General features: G+C 36.9%; 1 non-coding gene across 1 annotated transcript; it reads right to left on the bottom strand.

The window, feature by feature from the left end:
• Positions 1-6835: 6835 nt before the first annotated feature.
• LOC112774877 (small nucleolar RNA R71) lies at positions 6836-6944 on the bottom strand. The gene has a single exon (XR_003189333.1). It is a non-coding gene; the product is annotated as a small nucleolar RNA R71 (small nucleolar RNA).
• Between the last annotated feature and the right edge of the window lie 11970 nt (positions 6945-18914).

The raw sequence follows: 18914 nt of genomic DNA, 5'->3' as shown, positions 1-18914 counted from the left end.
ACGGCAGTTTTTTGATAGGTTAAAATGGTGGTTTAAACCGCCGTTATTTTCAGGGTAAAAACAGCATTTATAAACTGCCATTTTTACCTTAGCAAATTGGCGTTTTTTGTTGGTTAAAATGCCATTTGAAACTGCCATTTTACTAGACAAAAACGGCATTTTCGGTTGGTTAAAACAGCATTTTGAATCGCTGTTTTTACCCTAACAATGGCACTTTGAACCGCCATTTTTACCCTAACAGTGGCATTTTGATTGGTTAAAATGACATTTGAAACCACCATTTTTATCATGTTAAAATGGCATTTCATGTTGTTTAAAATGATAGTTACAGGCTGCCGTTTTTACTAGGTAAAAGTGACATTTTTTATCGTTTAGAAAGGTAGTTTTAACTATCGTTTTTACCGTGTTAAACAAATAATTTTTTGTTTAAAGTTTCACAATAACAAGAACTCATAAACAAAATATTACGGAATTCATAAATAAAGTATTAAACATAATATATAATTTTTTGGTGTTGAAAATCAAAAGTAATAACTCGAATACAAATAAAGTATCAAATATAACATAATTTTTTAATTCTAAATGTCTTCACTTAGATTGGCTCCAATTTCTAGCAGTGTGTCACATACATCTCATACATAAAACGAGGTAACTAGCTTGGCTAATACCTTAAAAGTAAGATAAATAACATAATATCATGAAGATCAAATACCTTAGCCACACAGAATTTGGAGCTAGTGTTAAGGCATTAGATAAGAAAAAGGATGCTATTATATTCTGCAAATACATGTGACAACAAAAGTTAAGAACACAATGGGCACATGATATTACACATTATATAATAAGCTGTAAAATCAAGACTTGTGTAACAATAAATAATATGAGCTCACCAAAAATAAATAAAAAAGAATCAACAATATGAAAGAAGCCACATGGGAGTTTCAGTTTCATGAGGATCCTCTTGTTGATAAAATGATTCGTTAAGACTATAGAGAAACAGTAAGGGCACATAGCACTTTAGCAATTTGAAAAACGGAGAAACAAAAGACCACCATTTAATAATTGTCAATATTAATATACTGGGAAGTCCATTCACTGCCACACAATACAAGTTAACATGATATGTAAAATAGTACTTGCATACAAGTCAACGAACCTCAGTCCATTTACCTGGAGTTTGCTCATGCTATTAAGAAATTGTGCATGCTTATTCACAAGGGCCTCAACCGTTAGTGGAGCATGCTCTGTTCCTTCAGAAACATCACGACCTTGTCCTGCATCCCAAATGATTCCACAGGAGTGCTTCAAACCAAAAGTGGTTGAACTCTAGCAGAATTTGGAGCTAGTGTTAAGGCATTTAATCCTCTTGTTGTCTCAAGAATGATCCTCTTGTTGATATATATATTTGCAGGATGTGGTGATGACTACATTTTTGACTTGCAGTGCCTTCGTTCAATGTGTTTCCCAAATAAAGAATTCTCTTTATAATCTTCTTAAGTTTAGCTGAATTTCGGACCTATTATCAAAGCAAAATGTACCAGTCCACAAAAATACAAGAAAAATAAATAAATAAATAAAACTTATATTAATTTTGTAAGCAAATTATCAAGTACCTCATCACAGGCAGAGTTCACAGTGTTTAAACTCCTCTTGAAGTCTTCATCCTGCATTAAGTGGAAAAAAGTAAAGTGAAGTGAAACAAGAAAAACCAAATTGAAAACAAATTCAGACAAAACACCTTGAGAATCAGTAAACCTGAGTCCCAAACTAAATCTTGAAAGTGAACACTCTTAATTTTGCCTCCATCCTTGGCACTTTCATCAGCTCCATAAAACACTGAAGCATAACAAGAACATGAAAATATTACACAGGCTGATCCTTAGCTTGAACTAACAAATACCAAAATAGCATTTTTTATAAGTCAATTTTTAAAGACACAAACACTTGAATCAATTAGCTTATCAATTAATAGAGGAACCTCTTATAAGTTCAATATATGTTCCCCTCACAATTGAAAATGAACAGAAACATACTACGAGTAATGTTGATTGGATTGAAGAAGAGAATTCAGCAGTGAGAATGTACCGGCACCGCTGGCGGAGGAGACACATTAATGGAATAGGTGCTTCGCTCAATCTCATAAGCTATGGCGTAGTGACCAGATTTGGAAACGCGTTGATAGAGGAGGAGCCTTCACTCGAACACAGAAGGTTGATGGAAGCGGCTAAAATGAGATGAATGGTGGTGACAATGGCGGCGACAAGCTTTAGGGTTTCAAATGAACTCACTCTCGTTCTCCTTTCCCTCTCCCTCCGATGTGCGATCTCAGATTATACCTAGAAAGAAAAAGAAAATTAACCAAGGGAATTATACTTAGAGAGCTATTGAGACAAAAGCTTTACAAAACTCAAATTCAACCAAGCAGGACCACCATTGAAGGGGAAAAAGAAAATAAAGGCTCTGTAAAAGCTTAACCAAATTAGAATTAAGAAAATTCAAGATCAACTAAGATGCACAAAACCAGATAGCAGAAGCTCTGCCGAGGATAGCAATGATGGTGTTTCTTGTGGTGACGAGGAGATGAACGGCGGTGCAACGAGCCATCAAATCGAAGCCAGAAAACCTAATCAAAGAAGAGCACTCCTTCGAAGGCAGCAACGACGGCATTGCCACCAGAGGAGAGCATCGTGGATGAGATTGCTGATCTCATGGTTTGATGGAGTTTCTTCTTGGTTCTAACATTGTGATGGAGGTTTGATTGAATATTACAGCCTTTATTAGTGAAATAGAAGTGTTTTTTTGTCAGTGAGCAGGAGCAGATAATGGCGTTTAAAACAGCCAAAATCACCAAAAACTACCACTTTCTACAAAGAAAATTATGGTAGCCGCCAAACCGCCTCAATTTATGAAAATAACAGCGGTTTTATAAAACCGCCATTATGTTGATGCCATTTTATATCCCTTTTTTTTATAGTGTGAATGAATATTCCATATTCAACCACCTTAGTATCCATAAGGCGGAATCATCCTTATGTGTTGGAGAAAGTTGCACATCATGAACTACTTCAATTGTTCAAGCAGACTGATGAGCAAATAATTTATATGCTTTTTGGTATTGTTTTTAGTATATTTTAATTAGTTTTTATTATATTTTTATTAGTTTTTATTTAAAAATTATATTTCTGGACTTTACTATAAGTTTGTGTATTTTTTTGTGATTTCAGGTATTTTCTGGCTGAAATTGAGGGACCTGAGCAAAAATCTGATTCAGAGGCTGAAAAAGGACTGCAGATGCTGTTGGATTCTGACCTCCCTGTACTCAAAGTGGATTTTCTGGAGCTACCAATACCTAATTGGCGCGCTCTCAATTGCGTTGGAAAGTAGACATCCTAGGCTTTCTAGCAATATATAATAGTCTATACTTTTCCTGAGATTTGATGGCCCAAACAGGCGTTCCAAGTCAGCTCAAGAATTCTGGCATTTAACTCCGAAACTGGCACAAAAGCTGGAGTTAAACGCCCAAACTGGCACAAAAGCTGGCGTTTAACTCCAAGAAAAGTCTCTACACGAAAATGCTTCAATGCTCAGCCCAAGCACACACCAAATGGACCCAGAAGAAGATTTTTGCATTAATTACTAATTTCTATAACCCTAGGCTACTAGTTTTCTATAAATAGGACCTTTTGCTATTGTATTTTGATATACTTTTCATACACTTGATCACGTTTTGGGAGGCTGGCCTCACAGCCATGCCTAAACCTTGTTCTTATGTATTTTTAACAGTGGAGTTTCTACACACCATAGATTAAGGTGTGGAGCTCTGCTGTTCTTCATGAATTAATACAAGTACTATTGTTTTTCTATTCAACTCAAGTCTATTTCTTCTCCAAGATATTCATTCGTTCTTCAACTTGATAAATGTGATGATCCGCGACACTCATCATCATTCTCACCTATGAACATGTGCCTGACAACCACCTCTGTTCTACTAGCAATGGCTTGAATGCGTATCTCTTGGGTTTCTAATATAAGATTGGAACCTTCGTGGTATAGGCTAGAATTATTGGCGGCCATTCCTGAGATCCGGAACGTCTAAACCTTGTTTGTGGTATTCTGAGTAGGATCTGGGAAGGGATGACTGTGACGAGCTTCAAACTCGCGATTGTGGGGCGTGTGACAGACGCAAAAGGACCAATGGATCCTATTCCGACATGATCGAGAACCGACAGCTGATTAGCCGATGTTGTGACAGAGCATCAGGACCATTTTCACTGAGAGGACAGGATGTAGCCATTGACAACGGTGATGCCCAACATAAAGCTTGCTATGGAAAGGAGTATGAATGATTGGAAGAAGGCAATAGGAAAGCAGAGGTTCAAGGGGAACAAAGCATCTTCATACGCTTATCTGAAATCCACCAATGAATTACATAAGTATCTCTATCTTTATTTTATGTTTATTTTCATCACCTTAAACTCCATAACCATTTGAATCCGCCTGACTGAGATTTACAAGATGACCATAGCTTGCTTCAAGCCGACAATCTCTGTGGGATCGACCCTTACTCACGTAAGGTTTATTACTTGGACGACCCAGTGCACTTGCTGGTTAGTTGTGCGGAATTGTGACAAAGTGTGATTCACGTTTGAGAGCTCCAAGTCTTTGGCGCCATTGTTGATGATCACAATTTCGTGCACCAAGTTTTTGGCGCCGTTGCCGGGGATTGTTCGAGTTTGGACAACTGACGGTTCATCTTGTTGCTTAGATTAGGTATCTTTTCTTCAGAATTTTTAAGAATGAATCCTAGAGTTTCAAGGTGATGTTCCCACCATCACAAAAGCTGATTGATTCTCATCAATTTAGCTATTGAATGTAATGTCCTGCTGAAGCTTGGCCAAACATGTCTAATCTTTTTAGACTGAAGTTTTAGACTAATATTGCATGATTCCTGGAATTCTTATTAAAAGTTTTGATTCTCTTTATTTTCATATAAGTTTCGAAAATCACAAAAAAAAAGTTATAAAACCATAAAAATAAAAAATATTTTATGTTTCTTGTTTGAGTCTAGTATCAATTTTTATGTTTGGTGTCAATTGCATGTTTTTATTTTTCTTGCATTTTTCGAATTTATATATATTGTTCTTCATTGATCATCATGTTGTTCTTGATGATTTCAGTGCTCTGATATTTAAATTCTCTTGTTTTGTGTGTTTTGTTGTTTCTCATATGCATTCTCAATTTGTTAGTGTCTCTTATATGAAAATATTTAAGTTTGGTGTCTTGCATGCATTATTTATTTGATCTTAGTTGAAATTTTTATTGTTTCTCATCATTAAAAATTCAAAAATATTTTCAAAATTGTGTCTTTTCAAGTCAATAATACAGAGAATTGAAGATTCAGAACATTCAACAGAGGAATCAAACAGAAAAAGCTGGGCGTTCAAAACGCCCAGTGAAGAAGGAAAACTGGTGTTTAAACGCCAGCCAGGGCACCTGGCTGGGCATTTAACGCCCAAAAAGGTAGAGTTTTGGGCCTTAAACGCCAGAATGGGCACCATTCTGGGCGTTTAACGCCAAAATGACACTAGAGGGAAGATTTTGTTTTTAATTCACATTTTTTTCAAGTTTTCATAATTTTTCAAAATCAAATCTTTTTCAAATCATATATTTTCAATCATATCTCTTTCAAAATCAATTTCTTTCCATTTTATATTTATTTTTACTATTTTCAAAAATCCTTGCTTCAATTAAAGATTTACTTCAAAATTTTCAAGTTGTTACTTGCCTATTAAGAAAGGATCAAACTTTAAATTTTAAAATCATATCTTTTAATTTCTTGATAGTCAAGTAATCAACTTTAATTTTAAAAATTTTCTTTTTCTAAATTGATTTTCAATCATATCTTTTCAAACATATCTTTTTAATCACATCTTTTTCAAAATTAATTTTTTCAATCCAATATTTTTCTAATTTCAAAATCTTTTTCAAAAATCACTTTATTTCTTTCCCAATCTTAGTTTTCGAAAATCTCATTCAAATTTTCAAATTTCTTTTTAATTATTTCAAAATCTTTTTAAATTATTTTCGAAAATTCTTCCCCTCTTTTCATATCCTTCTATTTAAAGGACTAAGACTCCTCATCAAGGTGCAATTCGAACTCTGTCCCTCTTGATAAGTTCGAATTCCCTCTTCTCCACCTCCTCCTTCTATTCTTCTTTTCTTCTGACACTTCAAGGAATCTCTATACTGTGACATAGAGGATTCCATACTTTCTTGTTCTCTTCTCTTTCATATGAGCAGGAACAAAGATAAAGGCATACTTGTTCAAGCTGATCCTGAACCTGAAAGGACCTTGAAGAGAAAGCTAAGAGAAGCTAAAGCACAATTCTCTTTAGAGGACCTAACAGAGCTTTTCAAGGAAGAAGAAACCATGGCACCTGAAAACAACAACAATGCCAACAATGCAAGGAAGGTGCTTGGTGACTTTACTGCACCTACTCCTGATTTCTATGGGAGAAGCATCTCAATCCCTGCCATTGGAGCAAACAACTTTGAGCTTAAGTCTCAATTAGTTTCTCTAATGCAACAGAATTGCAAGTTTCATGGACTTCCATTGGAAGATCCTCATCAGTTCTTAGCTGAATTCTTGCAAATCTGTGACACTGTCAAGACCAATGGGGTTGACCCTGAAGTCTACAGACTCATGCTTTTTCCTTTTGCTGTAAGAGACAGAGCTAGAACATGGTTGGATTCACAACCTATGAAAAGCCTGAACTCTTAGGAAAAGCTAGTCAATGCCTTCTTGACAAAGTTCTTTCCACCTCAAAAATTGAGTAAGATTAGAGTGGAAGTCCAAACCTTTAGACAGGAGGATGGTGAGTCCCTCTATGAGGCTTGGGAGAGATACAAGCAATTGATCAGAAGATGCCCTTCTAACATGCTTTCAGAATGGAGCATCATAGGAATCTTCTATGATGGTCTGTCTGAACTATCCAAGATGTCATTGGATAGCTCTGCTGGAGGATCTCTTCATCTGAAGAAGACGCCTGCAGAAGCTCAAGAACTCATTGAAATGGTTGCAAATAACCAATTCATGTACACTTCTGAAAGGAATCCTGTGAATAATGGGATAGCTCAGAAGAAAGGAGTTCTTGAGATTGATACTCTGAATGCCATATTGGCTCAGAATAAAATATTGACCCAACAAGTCAATATGATTTCTCAGAGTCTGTCTGAAATGCAAGCAGCAACAGGCAGTATAAAGGAAGCTTCCTCTGAAGAAGAAGCTTATGATCCTGAGAACCCAGCAATGGAAGAGGTGAATTACATGGGAGAATCCTATGGAAACACCTATAATTCTTCATGGAGAAATCATCCAAATCTCTCATGGAAGGATCAACAGAGACCTCAACAAGGTTTCAACAACAATAATGGTGGAAGAAATAGGTTTAGCAATAGCAAGCCTTTTCCATCATCTTCTCAGCAACAGACAGAGAATTCTAAGCAAAACCCCTCTGACTTAACAACCATTGTCTCTGATCTAATCAAAACCACTCAAAGTTTCATGACTGAAACAAGGTCCTCCATTAGAAATTTGGAGGCACAATTGGGTCAGCTGAGTAAGAAAATTACTGAACTCCCTCCTAGCACTCTCCCAAGCAATACAGAAGAGATTCCCAAAAGAGAGTGCAAGGCCATAACCACATCACACATGGCCGAACATGGAGAGGAGGAAGAGGCAGTGATTCCCACTGAGGAAGACCTCAATGGACGTCCACTGACCTCCATGGAATTCCCTAATGAGGAACCATGGGAATCTGAGGCTCAGACTGAGACCATAGAGATTCCATTAAATTTACTTCTGCCATTTATGAGCTCTGATGAATATTCCTCCTCTGAAGAGGATGAAGATGTTATTGAAGAGCAAGTTGCTAAGTACCTTGGAGCAATCATGAAGCTAAATGCCAGGTTGTTTGGTAATGAGACTTGGGAGGATGAACCTCCATTGCTCATCAAAGAACTGGATGACTTGACTAGGCAAAAATTACCTCTGAAGAGACAAGATCCTGGAAAGTTCTCAATACCTTGTACCATAGGCACCATAACCTTTGAGAAGGCTCTGTGTGACCTAGGGTCAAGTATAAACCTCATGCCTCTCTCTGTAATGGAGAAGCTAGGGATCATTAAGGTACAAGCTGCAAGAATCTCACTGGAGATGGTAGACAATTCAAAGAAACAGGCTTATGGACTCTTAGAGGATGTCTTGGTGAAGGTTGAAGACCATTATATCCCTGCTGATTTTATAGTCCTAGAGACTGGGAAGTGTATAGATGAATCCATCATCCTTGGCAGACCCTTCCTAGCCACAGTAAAAGCTGTGATTGATGTTGACAGAGGAGAATTGATCATTCAAGTGAATGGAGACTCCCTTATGTTTAAAGCTCAAGGATATACCTCTGTCACCATGGAGAGGAAGCACGAAGAGCTTTTCTCAATACAGAGTCAAACAGAGCCCCCACAGTCAAACTCTAAGTTTGGTGTTGGGAGGCCACAACCAAACTTTAAGTTTGGTGTTGAACCTCCACATTCAAACTCTAAGTTTGGTGTTGGGAGGTTCCAACATTGCTTTGAACATCTGTGAGGCTCCATGAGAGCCACTATCAAGCTATTGACATTAAAGAAGCGCTTGTTGGGAGGCAACCCAATTTTTACTTATCTATGTTAAATTTCTATTTTCCTTTGTTATTTTATGTTTTCTGTAGGTTGATGATCATGTGAAGTCACAAAAACAATTGAAAAAGCAAAAAAAAAAAAAGTAAAAAATAGAATGAAAAATAGAACACCCTGGAGGAGAAACCTACTGGCGTTTAAACGCCAGTAAGGGTAGCAGAATGGGCGTTAAACGCCCAGTCTGGCACCATTCTGGGTGTTTAACGCCAGAAAAGGGCACCAGACTGGCGTTTAATGCCAGGAATGGGCAAGAAGCTGGCGTTAAACGCCAGAAATGGGCAGCAGCCTGGCGTTTAATGCCAGGATTAGCAGAAATGGGTGTTTTGCACGCCACTTGGTGCAGGGATGAGATATCCTTGACACCTAAGGATCTGTGGACCCCACAGGATCCCCACCTATCCCACCACTCTCTCTCTTCTTCACCCATTCACCAATCACCTCAATACCTCTTCCCCAAAAACCCCTCACCTATCAAATCCTACCATTCTTTTCACCACTCACATCCATCCTTTATAAAACCCCACCTACCTCACCATCCAAATTCAAACCACTTTTCCTCCCAAACACATCCTCTATAGCCGAACCATACACACCCCTCACACCCCTCTATTTCTTCTTCTTCTACTCTCTTCTTTCTTCTTTTGCTCGAGGACGAGCAACCTTCTAAGTTTGGTGTGGTAAAAGCTAAAGCTTTTTGTTTTTCCATAACCATTTATGGCACCAAAGGCCGGAGAAACCTCTAGAAAGAGGAAAGGGAAGGCAAAAGCTTCCACCTCCGAGTCATGGGAGATGGAGAGATTCCTCTCAAGGGTCCATCAAGACCACTTCTATGAAGTTGTGGCCAAGAAGAAAGTGATCCCTGAGGCCCCTTTTAAACTCAAAAAGAATGAGTATCCGGAGATCTGACATGAGATCCGAAGAAGAGGTTGGGAAGTTCTCACCAACCCCATTCAACAAGTTGGAATCTTAATGGTTCAAGAATTCTATGCCAATGCATGGATCACTAAGAACCATGATCAAAGTGTGAACCCGGACCCTAAGAATTGGCTTACAATGGTCTGAGGGAAATACTTATATTTTAGTCCGGAAAATGTGAGGTTGGCATTCAACTTGCCCATGATGCAAGGAGATGCACACCCATACACTAGAAGGGTCAACTTTGATCAAAGGTTGGACCAAGTCCTCATGGACATCTGTGAAGAGGGCGCTCAATGGAAGAGAGATTCAAGAGGGAAGCCGGTTCAACTAAGAAGGCATGACCTCAAGCCCGTGGCTAGGGGATGGTTGGAGTTCATCCAACGCTCAATCATTCCCACTAGCAACCGGTCCGAAGCTACTATAGACCGGGCTATCATGATACATAGCATCATGATTGGAGAGGAAGTGGAAGTTCATGAGGTTATATCCCAAGAACTCTACAAGGTGGCGGACAAGTCCTCTCCTTTGGTAAGGTTAGCCTTCCCTCATCTCATTTGTCACCTTTGCAATTCGGTTGGAATTGACATAGAGGGAGACATTCTCATTGATAAGGACAAGCCCATCACTAAGAAAAGGATGGAGAAAACAAGAGAACCTCATCAAGAGCATGAGGAAATTCCTCATCATGAAATTCCTGAGATACCTCAAGGGATGCATCTTCCTCCACAAAACTATTGGGAGCAAATCAACACCTCCCTAGGAGAATTGAGTTCCAACATGGGACAACTAAGGGTGGAGCACCAAGAGCATTCCATCCTCCTCCATGAAATTAGAGAAGATCAAAGAACCATGAGAGAGGAGCAACAAAGGCAAGGAAGAGACATTGAGGAGCTCAAGCACTCCATAAGATCTTCAAGAGGAAGAACAAGCCGCCATCACTAAGGTGGACCCGTTCTTTAACTTCCTTGTTCTTTATTTTCCTGTTTTTCGAAAATTATGCTTTATGTTTATCTATGTTTGTGTCTTTATTACATGATCATTAGTGTCTATGCCTTAAAGCTATGAAAATGAATCCATCACCTTTCTTAAATGAAAAATGTTTTTGATTGAAAAAGAAAAAGAAGTGCATGAATTTCAAATTTCAAAACAGTTTAATTATTTTGATGTGGCGGCAATACTATTATTTTTCTGAATGAATGCTTGAACAGTGCATATTTTTTTAATTTGATTGTTTATGAATTTTAAAATTGTTGGCTCTTGAAAGAATGAAAGGAAAAGGAGAAATGTTATCTGATGATCTAAAAAAGTCATAAAATTGATTCTTGAAGCAAGAAAAAGCAGTGAAAAGCTTGCAAAAAAAAAAAAGCAAGCAGAAAAAGCCAATACCCCTTTAAACCAAAAGGCAAGGGTGATAAAAAGGATCCAAGGCTTTGATCATCAGTGGATAGGAGGGCCCACATGAATAAAATCCTGGCCTAAGCGGCTAAACCAAGCTGTCCCTAACCATGTGCTTGTGGCGTGAAGGTGTCAAGTGAAAACTTGAGATTGAGCGATTAAAGTCGAGGTCCAAAGCAAAAAGAAGAGTGTGCTTAAGAACCCTGGACACCTCTAATTGGGGACTCTAGCAAAGCTGAGTCACAATCTGAAAAGGTTCACCCAGTTATGTGTCTATGGCATTTATGTATCCGGTGGTAATACTGGAAAACAAAGTGCTTAGGGCCACGGCCAAGACTCATAAAGTAGCTGTGTTCAAGAATCAATATACTTAACTAGGATAATCAATAACACTATCTGGATTCTGAGTTCCTATAGATGCCAATCATTCTGAACTTCAAGGAATAAAGTGAGATGCCAAAACTATTCAGAAGCAAAAAGCTAAAAGCCCCGCTCATCTAATTAATACTGATCTTCATAGATGTTTTTAGAATTCATTGTATATTCTCTTCTTTTTATCCTATTTGGTTTTCAATTGCTTGGGGACAAGCAACAATTTAAGTTTGGTGTTGTAATGAGCGGATAATTTATATGCTTTTTGGCATTATTTTTAGTATGTTTTTAGTATATTTTAATTAGTTTTTATTATATTTTTATTAGTTTTTATTTAAAAATCATATTTCTGGACTTTACTATGAGTTTGTGTGTTTTTCTGTGATTTCAGGTATTTTCTGGCTGAAATTGAGGGACCTGAGCAAAAATCTGATTCAGAGGCTGAAAAAGGACTGCAGATGCTGTTGGATTCTGACCTCCCTGCACTCAAAGTATATTTTCTGGAGCTACAGAAACCCAATTGGCACATTCTCAATTGTGTTGGAAAGTAGACATCCAAGGCTTTCCAGCAATATATAATAGTCTATACTTTGCCCGAGATTTGATGGCCCAAACAGGCGTTCCAAGTCAGCTCAAGAATTCTGGCGTTTAACTCCGAAACTGGCACAAAAGTGGAGTTAAACGCCCAAACTGGCACAAAAGCTGGCGTTTAACTCCAAGAAAAGTCTCTACACGAAAATGCTTCAATGCTCAGCCCAAGCACACACCAAGTGGGCCCAGAAGAAGATTTCTGATTAATTACTGATTTCTGTAACCCTAGGCTACTAGTTTTCTATAAATAGGACCTTTTGCTATTGTATTTTGATATACTTTTCATACACTTGATCACGTTTTGGGAGGCTGGCCTCACGGCCATGCCTGAACCTTGTTCTTATGTATTTTTAACGGTGGAGTTTCTACACACCATAGATTAAGGTGTGGAGCTCTGCTGTTCTTCATGAATTAATACAAGTACTATTGTTTTTCTATTCAACTCAAGTCTATTTCTTCTCCAAGATATTCATTCGTTCTTCAACTTGATGAATGTGATGATCCGTGACACTCATCATCATTCTCACCTATGAACATATGCCTGACAACCACCTCTGTTCTACTAGCAATGGCTTGAATGCGTATCTCTTGGGTTTCTAATCTAAGATTGGAACCTTCGTGGTATAGGCTAGAATTATTGGCGGCCATTCCTGAGATCCGGAACGTCTAAATCTTGTCTGTGGTATTTTGAGTAGGATCTGGGAAGGGATGACTATGACGAGCTTCAAACTCGCGATTGTGGGGCGTGTGACAGACGCAAAAGGATCAATGGATCCTATTCCGACATGATCGAGAACCGACAGCTGATTAGCCGATGTTGTGACAGAGCATCATGACCATTTTCACTGAGAGGATGGGATGTAGCCCTTGACAACGGTGATGCCCAACATAAAGCTTGCCATGGAAAGGAGTATGAATGATTGGAAGAAGGCAATAGGAAAGCAGAGGTTCAAGGGGAACAAAGCATCTTCATACGCTTATCTGAAATCCACCAATGAATTACATAAGTATCTCTATCTTTATTTTATTTTTATTTTCATCACCTTAAACTCCATAACCATTTGAATCCGCCTGACTGAGATTTACAAGATGACCATAGTTTGCTTCAAGCCGACAATCTCCGTGGGATCGACCCTTACTCACGTAAGGTTTATTACTTGGACGACCCAGTGCACTTGCTGGTTAGTTGTGCGGAATTGTGACAAAGAGTGATTCACGTTTGAGAGCTTCAAGTCTTTGGCACCATTGTTGATGATCACAATTTCGTGCACCACAGACTAACCATCAGAAAAGTCATCATGTTCAAAAGGACAAGCTTCAAAGTGTGCTGAAAAAATAATCTGAGACAAAAAATAGGCTACACAAGCAAATAACATTATTATTTGCAAGGAGATATTATATGAAAATAGCCACACCAATTGGAACGGTTTAGATCAGAACCAGAGTGTTAGTAGATTCAGTTTGTGGTTCTTTGCACTCAGGTGGCAGGTTGAAGTCCGAATGGAAGAAAGTTTTTAATTCCAAACTCATGACCATTAGATACCGGTGATCATTATCTTTAATGGGAATATAAATTTGAATACAATGAATTGTTCAATAGTGGTGTCAAAAAATATAAATAATTTTATGCTAACTGAAGAGATAGGGACAAGAGCTCACATATTCAAGTAAAGGGTATTTTTCCATATAATCAGATGCATATTTATCAATTAACTCTTCTATTTAAAGATGTTGAAATACATCAACCTATTTTATATGTTATAAAAAATTTAAATAAAAGTATAGAATAAAATTTTGATAGTAGTAGACATAATTATATCAGAAAAATATTTTTTAATAACAAGTACATTTTAAGAAAATTATTATTATAGCAATACATAGTTTAAATATATACTAGAAAGGCAGTCGGTCTTTTAATTATTTTGTAATTTAAGTTACCACATAAATAACAAAATAAAATCATTCAAAAAGTACGAACTAATCTAAATCGTCAAGCATTTTCTAATCCAAGAATTCTTATTTCATAACCATAAAAGACATACTGAAAATAAGGGAGGAAGGCACTAAGTTGTCTTCAGTATAATGTGTTTTTGGTCCCAAGTACGTTTCCTAGCCCAAAACTCGATGATCTATATCAAGCATAGATACGGTTAGGGATTGATTGTTTGGGCATATAGATGACTAAGTTAGATTAATAAAGAATCATTTTTACCTTTTCAGTAATTGTATGATCCTTGCTCAAGTAAAAAAATTCTTGACGTATTGCAGACGAGCCTCCTATCTATACAATGTTCTCACTAATAACAAGTGAATATAGATTCAATGCAAAAGTAATAGTAAATGAATATTGGGCATGTTTAAGAACATGAAAAAATATATACCTTGATAATAAATCCGGATAAAAAATATATGCAAACATCTCTACCTTTTCCTTACTCAAGTTAATCTTACTACCCATTTTGAAATAAGTTATTATTCCTTGTTCGAGTTCAAATAATTTCTATTAAAGAATTCTATGCATATCACTCAAAAATGAAATTTGTAATATATCAATCACAATACTAAGGAGAAAAAAATATTTAACCTTTGGTTTCTTCTGCACAAGCATATTTTGCTGTCCAAAAATGGATAGTGGTTTCGATTCTGCTCGAACATTTGCAACAATTGGCGCGCTTGATGCTCTTATTGCTTCTCCATAGGATACTTGTGCATCTACTTCACACGTTGGCATCTGAAGTGGTCGTTGCACACCTTTGAGCCCCTAAATACAAAAGTTGGGCAGTATAGACTTATTCATTTTATAAGAATATATAAATACATATTGATGTACAATGATTTTATCTCGACCGTATTCTGGAACCTAAATCTCCTTTCACCAGGTCCGGAGAACCATGGCTTTGATAATGGTTTTGCCTTCCCTTTGCCATTTGGCTGCGGTGATATTTTTTGGTGTTTTGATGTATATCAGTAGAGAGATATGTTGTAATCAGTCCAATAATAGAAATTTATTTGATTTCATATCCGTAGATTTTCTTCCTGATTTATTTCTAAAAGAAGAAAGATGATGATAACTTGATGCATACAACACTGTCCCTAAGACGATGATGACTTGATGTGTCGTCGCCATCTCTCATGCCATCCTTCTCTATTTGAAAGAAGAAAGATTTTTCCCTAAATTAAGAAGAGTTTAATTTGAATGGTATAATTATTTGACTGAAATATGCTATTTATTAATACCATTTAATGCTGCACATACTTTGCTAAGAAAGGACATTATCTTTTCTTTGGTCTTCACATTTTTCAAGTTCCTTCCCCTTATGTCAAGCTTTGCCTCCTTATGGAAAGTTTGGGTGTTGTTAAATCGAGAGACTGTAATTAGTTTTTTGTTTTCATTTCTTTTGTTCCTTGGTTGGGTCCTTGACCCCCTTTTGACCACCAAAAAAATGATAATAAATAAATGTAATTGCTTTTAAAATTTCAAAATTCAAAATTTTTAAATGTGTTATTAAAAACTTCCTAATTATAACATACAATTATTTCCTGTGAATAATTTTGCATCATATAATCCTATGTTTTTTCAAATTTGTAATTCTTATAATAGATTAATAATAAATAAAAATAAATATGTAATTCAAAGTTTGAAATTTTAAAAACTTTTTAAATAACTTTCTATTTATAACGTATAATTATTTATTGGCTATAAAATAACAAGATTGAATCCTATAACTATTTACTGCCAATTATACATTCTAATTTTAAGTTTTGAGAATTAAAAGTTATTTCAAGTATCTTTGTATTTATTTCAACAAAACTTATATATAAAACTTGTCAATAAAATGATAAAATGATATATTAATGATGCGCATAAACTTGTTATGCCACGATTTTAGGAAATTGCACGATCGGCAAAATTCCTTCCGGCAAGTGCACCGGTTATCGTCAAGTAAAAACTCACAATAGAGTGAGGTCGAATCCCACAAGGATTGGTTGAATGAGCAATTCGGATTAGAAGTGTGTTCTAGTTGAGCGGAATCAAGATTTAGATGAGAATTGCGGAATGTAAAATTGGCGGGAAAAGTAAATGACAAGAAATTGAAATGGCGGAATCTTAAATTGCATGAATTAAAGAGCAGAAGCTAAATTGCTGAAATTAAAAGGGAATGGGGGTGATTGCATGAATTTAGTTGCAGAATGTAAAGAGAAAGTGGAAATCAGAAATGGGGAATTCATTGGGTTATAGGAGATATTGAGATCTCCGAATCAAAACATGTTTATCTCTTCCTCAACCAATGCGTTCATTAAATTTTGCTTGGCAATCTTATATAATTGGATCCCAATCCCTTGGCTCACCAATTCTCTCTAAAAACAAACAAATTCCCAATCCCTTGGTTTAAATGTTCATAAGAAGAGATGATGCTCGATCACTGATTATACCACACAGCTTCATGAACCACAATTTGGTAGGATTACATGTCACAATATCCATCCAAACCCCAATCCAATTCACTGTGAGAAAGCTTCTCTAGCATGAATCCTCCATTCCTTTCCCAAGGTTCCGAAGGATTCCAATTATGGGTAGTTTCTTTCCCAAGACAACTACCCAATGGAATTAGATCGAGAAGCTTTCTAACAAAATTCAAGAGAAAAGATTGAAGAAGAAAATAAACTATTATTGATTCATTGAATTACAATAGAGCTCCCTAACCCAATGAAAGGGGTTTAGTGAGTCATAGCTCTGAATTCAATTACAAAGATATGAAAACTAGCCAAATGAAAAAGTAAAAAATCTTCCTAACTTAAATTCTATCCTATTTATACACTTTCTATATTGAGCTTCTGTTGTGTTTCTTGGGCTTTGAGGCCTCTCCCTGCTTTCCTTTTTGCCTTGGGTTTATGATCCATAATCTTGATGAGGCTGTTGATCCAAATTTTGTAATATTCATTGAGCCAACTTAGTGATAATTAAATAAAGACACATGACTCAATAAATTGTAATTTCAGACTCATCAATCCTTCAGGCCCAATCCCATAAACCATGATATTCAATTGGGTTTCATACCAGAGTAAGTTTAAGTTAATGTTTGTGTTCAAATACTAACTTAAACCGCAATATTTTTGGCCCAGAAACCTTTTCCAAGAGTGGCGTTTAAGTTGCAGTTTAAGCTTAAACTGCAGCTTAAACGCCAGACACTTCCAGTGATGCCTTTTGTGGGAGCACGTTTAAGCTTCAGTTTAAGGTTAAACTGAAGCTTAAACGTGGAAATGGAAGAAGGCAGCCCTGGAGGGTAACTTAGTCGAACACGTTTAAGCTTCAGTTTAAGGTTAAACTGAAGCTTAAACGTGGAGATAGGAAAGGCAGCCCTGGAGGTCGAACACGTTTAAGCTCCAGTTTAAGGTTAAACTGGAGCTTAAACGTGGAAATAGAGAAAGCCATCCAGGAGGTCGAACACGTTTAAGCTCCAGTTTAAGGTTAAACTGGAGCTTAAACGTGGAAGCTGAGAAAGGTAGCCCTGGAGGTGTCGAACACGTTTAAGCTCCAGTTTAAGGTTAAACTGGAGCTTAAACGTGGAAATGGAGAAAGCAACCCTGGAGGAGAAAACTTGGTCGAACACGTTTAAGCTCCAGTTTAAGGTTAAACTGGAGCTTAAACGTGGAATTGGCTCCCTGGTGCATTTCCCATTTCTGGCGTTTAACCTCCAGTTTAAGGTTAAACTGGAGGTTAAACGTGGAAATGCTTCCTGAGTGGCATTCTCATTCTGGCGTTTAACCTCCAGTTTAAGGTTAAACTGGAGGTTAAACGTGGAAATGCTTCTTTGGTGAGACTTTCATTCTGGCGTTTAACCTCCAGTTTAAGGTTAAACTGGAGGTTAAACTTCAGTTTCAGCATTTCTTAGCCTTCATGATTCTGGCGTTTAAGCTTAAACTGGAACTTAAACTCCACATGTGATATTCAAGCTTCCTTTATTGATTTTGTTGCTTCCTTGCCTAGCCTCTTCTTTCCTGAAATCATCCAAACAATTGCATCAAAGTCTTGCAAAATTTCATGAGAATTCTTCCTCCATTCATAGCATTCAAGTAATATAACTAAAACTCATGGAATTTGCATCAAAATCATACTGTTTGGATGGTTCATTGTTTTGTTATTCATTTAACCATTCTTGGTTACTTTAAGCTCAAGAAAATGCATAAAACAACTAAAACTAACAGAAAAATGCTAGTGAAACTAGCCTAAGATGCCTTGGCATCACAACACCAAACTTAATACTTGCTTGTCCCTAAGCAAGTCCTAAGTTATTTGAGAAGAAAGTATGAAACAGAAAGCAATTACATTGGCTATATTAGCAAGCATTTGAAGTTCATCAGAAGGGTTTTATGCAGAAAGTTGCAGCATCACTTTTTCATACTTATCAGGTAAGATTATCACTTTTTCATTGCATCCATCAAACACTGCTATGGCCTCTTGTTATTCTTATGTCCTTGGCACTTTTCTCTTCTTTGTTTTTCTTTTCTTTTTCTTAGAGCTCCTTTGCTCCTTGTTTGCTTAGTGTCATGTGTTGCACAAGCCTTTGGCATTTTCTTTTTCTTATCAGTGCACTACACATATCCACTTTAGGCATTTTAGTTCACATTTCTTCTTGAGACATTGGTGCCCAGCACCTCTTTGTGTGACTAAATGTTTTGTATTTAGGTTGCTCTTGATAATGGACTTTTGGTTGATAATCCCGGGTTAGTTAACCCAAGTTACCAAGTGTTGAAACACTCCTCAGAACCTATTCATCCAAGCATATCCTTAATACATAAACACCACAGGCATTTGTCTCAGAAGTTCAAACCATTGGTGCCTAGCTTATTTTCTCAATTTTTTTTTGCTTTTTGGTTGCCCTTTTTCAGTGGCTTTTTCTTCTTCT

This window comes from Arachis hypogaea, chromosome 18 (genome assembly GCF_003086295.3).
Source record: "Arachis hypogaea cultivar Tifrunner chromosome 18, arahy.Tifrunner.gnm2.J5K5, whole genome shotgun sequence".
In the NCBI taxonomy this organism is placed as follows: Eukaryota; Viridiplantae; Streptophyta; class Magnoliopsida; order Fabales; family Fabaceae; genus Arachis; species Arachis hypogaea.
The sequence above is the reverse complement of the archived record's forward strand: the minus strand, read 5'-3'. Positions and strand labels throughout refer to the sequence as shown.